Genomic DNA, 6,429 nt, shown 5'->3' with positions numbered 1-6,429 from the left:
TGAGTTCAGCGGCGTTTTTGACTTCATTGGAAAAGGCACAGAGTTACGAGCAGAGCCTAAAGAGAAAGTAAGTTACCACCAACGGATACTGTTACTGTCTCCTCTGAGTTATAAATAGACAAATTAGAAAGGACCCCCCTAAAGGGGGAACGTTACGAGGAGCAGGAATAACTGTGAATGACTGGAAAACCAGTCAGCGGGGGTTTGTTTAATTGAAGTAAAGATAGAACTGTTGTTAAGATTTCCCGGAAGAGTAAGACAGCGAGAAAAGCTCGGACGCCATCTTCGAGAGGGGAGAAAAGGAGAAGCGCCGCCCAGCTATCAGAAAGAAAGTGACCTAGTGCTTTAGCCGCTTTAAATTATAGTGTTAAAGTAGCTAAAAAGTATCAAAAGAGAAGGACACTGGCGGCTTATTAAAGTGGTTTAAAGTGACATTGTTTTTGGTCCCCGTCGGTAGCTACGCTCTGAGCGCCTACTTTAGATAAATCAGCTTGAGAAAGCAGAAAATAAACGGACCAGACAGCCACCTATTTAGGTGTGTCCCAGCTATCTACAACGATTTATACGACCCCAACTTCAAAGGAAATTACCGCGACCCCCCTGTATAACTCTGCGGGCTACGGACATCATCCGGGCTTTGGACTTTAGGAAACCTCAGTGGCGCCCCCTGGTGGTTGTGGAACTTTTACCACTTATTGTGATCACTGCATTCAGACCGAAGAGACTAAGGTATTAAAAATTTGATTTCTGGACGTTGATTATCGGTCTGACATAGCTTAAACAGCACAAACAACCCGAAGGAAGGAACATTATAAACTAGTGCTCTGGACAATCAAAGGGTAAACTTCCACTTCCGAGGTTTGGGGGGGGAAGAGATAATAACGAAGTTATTTTGTGGAGAGGAATTGCGGATGAAGTGACGAAAAGTCTCTCTACTGATAGTTAGGAATTGGTGTATCTATCGGTATCCAGGAATTGATGTTTTGTGTTCAGTGACTCTATCTTAGTTATAGGTATTGGGTACCTTTTCACTCGAGTTTCTATGTATATTGTTACTACTAAATCTGCATACATTGTTTTATAACTTTGAATAGATTAATCGAATTGTGGTCAGGGCCCCGGAGAACACTGCTGAGTGAGAAAGAAGCATAAAACAAAGAAAGAACTATAAAAGAGAGATAGAAAGGACAGACAGGTACGAGACTGTGGTGTATAAAGAAAATTTATATAAAGAATATTGAAAATGTCATATAACCAGAAAAAAGGGGCGGAGGGAAGTACTCCAATAGAAAGGAAATCTTCAAAACAGGAAACAGAGTTCAGAACAGAAATACTAAGGATGTTTGCAGAAATAAAGCAAAGTGAGAAGAACTTAGAAACGAAACTAGAGCAAGTAGATAATAAAATAGGGAAAATGGACAAAAAGATTGAAGAGACAGTAAGTGAGCTAAAAGGACAGATTAAGGAGGTGTCAAAAAGAGTGGATGAGGGGTTTAAAAAGACAAAGTATGAATTGAAGGAAATGAAACGGGAAGAAGAAAAAATGAAAGATGAGATAGTAGAGCTGCGCAAAACACAAGAAGAGCTAAAAGACTCGATAGCGATGAATGAACTAAAACAAAGAGAAGTGAACCTAAGAATGAGACAGATCCCAGAATTACAAAACGAAAATATAAGAGAAAAAATAATAAAAGAATTAACACAATGGATGGGGTTACCAGAGGAGGAGATAGCAGGAACAATACAAAATGTATACAGATTGAAATCCAAAGCAAGTAGAGTTAAGAAACAACCAGGTGATTGTTTAGTTACATTCAAAGATAAGGAGATGAGGAACCTGATCTTGCAAAGGAATAGAGAGAAGAGACTATATATAGATGGAAATTATATAATTATATTTAAAGATATACCGATCAGACTTTTGAAACGGAGAGAGACATATAAACCACTGGTGCAGTTGTTAAAGAAAAACAGAATCGATTTTCGTTGGGAATTTCCGGAGGGTGTCTCATTCTTCTATAAAGGAATTAAAAGAAAACTGACAAATCCCGAGGAAATAGGAAAATTTACAAGGAGATACAAAGAACTTCAACAAGGGGAGGAGGAACTGAAAGGTGCCGAAGGAGGAGGAAATCTGAGAGCGGATTTACTGCCGGGTGAAGAAGAGAAACGAAGGGAAAGAAAACAGGAAGAAGAGGAAGAGGAAGAAGACGAAGAAGAAGAAGAACTAGGAAACCCTTAAGTTAAAAAAAAAAAAAAAAAAAAAAAAAAGAAAAAAATAAAATTAAATAAAAATGTCATTAAAACTCTGCAGCTGGAATGTAAACGGGATGAATGATAAGAAAAAACGGAATGGAATTGAACGCATTTTAAAGAAAAAGAACTTAGACGTAATATGTTTGCAGGAAACACATATTGCAAAGAAACACAGGAAAATGCTGATTAATAAGAGACTAGGGAATGAATTTATTTCCTCGGATAAAAAGAAAAAAAGAGGCGTGGTACTATACATTAAAAATGGAATTGAGGCACAACAACTATTTAAAGATGAAGAGGGGAGATCAATTGCAGTGCGAATAAACTGGCAGGGAGAAACACTGATTCTAGTAGGGATATATGCCCCTAATGGTAACAAAACAGAATTCTTTAGTTCCCTGGAAGGGAAGCTATTTGACTATATAGATCAGAAAATTATCCTAATGGGAGACCTAAACGATGTCGTTTCAATTGATATGGACAGATTAAGAAAATCAAAGAATAGAGAAGGTAAATTACCCAAGACTTTTTTCACAATGACCAAAAACTGCAATCTTATCGATATCTGGAGACTGAAGCATCCTCTAGAGAAACAATTTACATACCACTCAGAACCGAACCAATCATTCTCAAGAATAGATCAAATCTGGGTATCGAATGAATTATCACCAAGAATTAAAACGATAGAAATCCAGGCTAAAGTTATCTCAGATCATAATCGAATCGAAATGGAAATGAAAGGATTAGATGAACGTACTTTTAGGTGGAGATTAGATGACAGTCTATGGGATGATCAAAATTTTGTCGTAAGAATTAGGAAAAAATTAGAGGAGTACTTCATAGACAATATGGGTAAAGGGGTTAAAACAAGCATGGTCTGGGACGCCAGTAAGGCGGTAATGAGGGGCCTACTTATCCAACAAAATGTCTGGAAAAAAAAGAATAAGGAAAAGAGATTAAATGAGATCATGAGACAGATTACAGAGAACGAGCAGAAATTAATCCAAAAGCCGAATAATGAAAGGGTAAAACAAGAGATAAAATATCTGCAAACACAAGTCGCAATTATAATAAATAAGGAGATTGAATGGAACATCAGAAGGCTAAGACAGAAGAGCTTTGAATTTGCCAACAAGTCAGGTAAATGGCTAGCGTGGCAAGTCAAAAAAAGAAAAGAACAAAACACAATTAACAAAATAGTAGTAAATGGAGAAGAAACAACCAATCCGAAAGAAATCAGAAAAGGCTTTTCAGACTTCTTTGAACATCTGTACAGCCATAAGGAAAAGAATAATAGGAAAAAGACAGAAAGATATTTAAACGAAAAGATGGTAAAGAAAATATCGACAGAGGAAAAAGAACACCTAAATGCCCCAATATCTAGATTAGAAATAGAAGAAGTGATCAAGGACCTGAAAAGAGGGAAAGCTCCAGGCCCGGACGGGTTTACATCGAGTTATTATAAAGAAATGAAAGATATCTTGACTACGCCACTGATGGAAGTAATGAATAACATCTTAAAAGAAAGAGAAATGCCCGGGTCGTGGAAAGAGGCCCTCATTACAATTATTCCCAAACAAGATACGGATTTGACCTCAGTCAAGAATTATAGACCCATTTCCCTACTGAACATAGATTATAAGATCTTCGCCGGAATTCTAGCCAAAAGACTTAAAAAGATATTAATAAGGATGATACACGAAGATCAGACAGGCTTCCTCCCGGGAAGGTCAATAAGGAATAACACTAGAAATATAATCAATCTTATTGAATTCTTATCTGATAGGTGTGACAAACCTGCGAGTTTAATATTCATAGACGCGGAGAAAGCCTTCGATAATGTAAACTGGGATTTTATGCTTAAAAATTTAGAAAGTATGGATATGGGCCGAGAATTCTTAAATGGTATAGGGGCAATCTACACAGAGCAGAAGGCGAAATTAATAGTTAATGGAGTCATCACGGAAGACATAAAAATTAGTAAAGGAACCCGTCAGGGCTGTCCACTTTCCCCGCTACTTTTTATAACAGTTCTGGAAGTACTACTAAATGTAATAAGAGAAAGTAAAAAAATCAAGGGGGTAACATTAGGTGCAAATGAATATAAAATCAAAGCGTATGCGGATGATGTGGTTATCACGGTGGAAGAACCTTTAGAGAGTATAAAAGCTTTTCTGGTCGAGATAGAGGAATTCGGTAAACTTGCAGGCTTTAAATTGAACAAGAATAAGACAAAAATGATTGTAAAAAACATGGATCAGGATAAGGCTATAATAATACAACAATCAACCGGAATCGAAGTTGTCAAAAAGATAAAATACTTAGGGATTTGGATTACCAACAAAAATATTGACTTATATCAAAATAATTACGTTCCGGTTTGGAACAAAATCAAAAAAGATTTAGAGATTTGGGCCAGACTGAAATTATCGTTTTGGGGTAGAATATCCATGGTGAAGATGATGCTGTTACCTAAACTGCTGTTTCTATTTCAAACAATCCCCATTTTAAAGGGAACAAAGAATTTTAAAGATTGGCAAAGAACTATCTCAAGATATGTCTGGGAAGGGAGGAAGCCCAGAATTAAATATAAGTTGTTAACGGACGCTAAAGAAAGAGGGGGCTTCGCCCTCCCAGACATGAGACTTTACTACGAAGCGACATGCCTTTGTTGGATAAAAGACTGGGTGAGGCTGGAAAATGGAGGGTTGTTAGATTTGGAAGGCTATAACAACAAATTCGGGTGGCATGCGTATCTGTGGAAGGACAAAAAGAGGGTTCATAAGGGGTTTACCAGTCATATTTTTAAGGGTCCACTAATAGAGGTCTGGGACAGATATAAAAACATATTGGAGCCAAAAACACCACACTGGCTCTCCCTACAAGAGTTAATGAGTGTTAAAAAAGTTAATATGGAAGAAAAGTGGGGGAAGCTTGAAGATATGGTTATAAAGGAAGGGGGAAAGTGGAAAGTAAAACCTTACGATCAGATAAAATCATTTACTCAGGGTTGGCTTCACTACTTTCAGATAAACGAACTTTTTAAGTCGGAGATGAAAGAAAGGGGATATGAGGAAAAAGAATCTACATTTCAAAAGGAGATAGTAAGTAGTGAAGTTAAGAATCTTTCCAGAATGTATAAAATACTACTAGAGTGGCATACGAAGGACGAGGAGGTGAAATCAGTGATGGTGGAATGGGCAAGAGATCTTGGGCGCAATATATTAATGGAAGACTGGGAAAGACTCTGGAAAGTTAATATAAAATTCACGGCTTGTATGTTACTTAAGGAAAATGTGATGAAGATGCAATACAGGTGGTACATTACTCCCGTGAAACTGGGTAAGATGTTTAAAGTAGATAACAAATGCTGGAAATGCAAACAAAAGGAGGGGACATTCTACCATCAATGGTGGGAGTGTAAAAAGGTTAAAAATTTCTGGGAAGAAATATATAATGAATTAAAAAAGATGTTAGGCTACACCTTTGTGAAAAAACCAGAGGCCTTCCTACTTTGTATCATTGGAAAGGACATTAGGAAAAAGGATCATAAACTCTTCCAATATGCGGTTACGGCAGCTAGAATTGTGATAGCTCAGAGATGGAAACAGGAAGAAATCCCAACGGTGGCAGATTGGAGAACAAAACTAACAGAATATGCCGAGTTAGATAAATTAACAGGGAAAATAAGATATTCAAAAGATCAGACGTTTATTGAAGATTGGGGAAAATTTGTAAGATACCTGGAAAATAAATGTTTAGTAAACACAACGTTAGTGGGGTTTAAAGAGGCTGTGTGAAAGACCAACAAGTATTGTTTAAGCTCAAATAATATTTAAAGGAGGTACAAATGGCAATATAAAAGAGGAAATGTGATATGAAGATTTAAATGCGAATGAATGTCAATACCGCTGAAGGAAGTTCAAACTGTACAAGAAAGGATAAACTTCGAATACATTGTATATATAACTGAATTTAATAAAGCTTTTTTTTTTGAAAAAAAAAAAAAAAAAAAAAAAGAGATTCTCAGCAAAGGCATCTACAGTCTGTAAACATAAATTGATGGCCAATCTCTCCTTCACTACCAAAAAAGGAGCTACTTTCCCCTTTTTTTAAACCTTAGGCATCTCAATGTGGCAGTAAGTTCACGACTATGCCTCAAAGGTCCTGGGT

This window comes from Podarcis erhardii (genome assembly GCF_964252035.2).
Source record: "Podarcis erhardii genome assembly, chromosome: 4".
Taxonomy (NCBI): domain Eukaryota; kingdom Metazoa; phylum Chordata; class Lepidosauria; order Squamata; family Lacertidae; genus Podarcis; species Podarcis erhardii.
Note: the sequence above shows the minus strand (reverse complement) of the source record.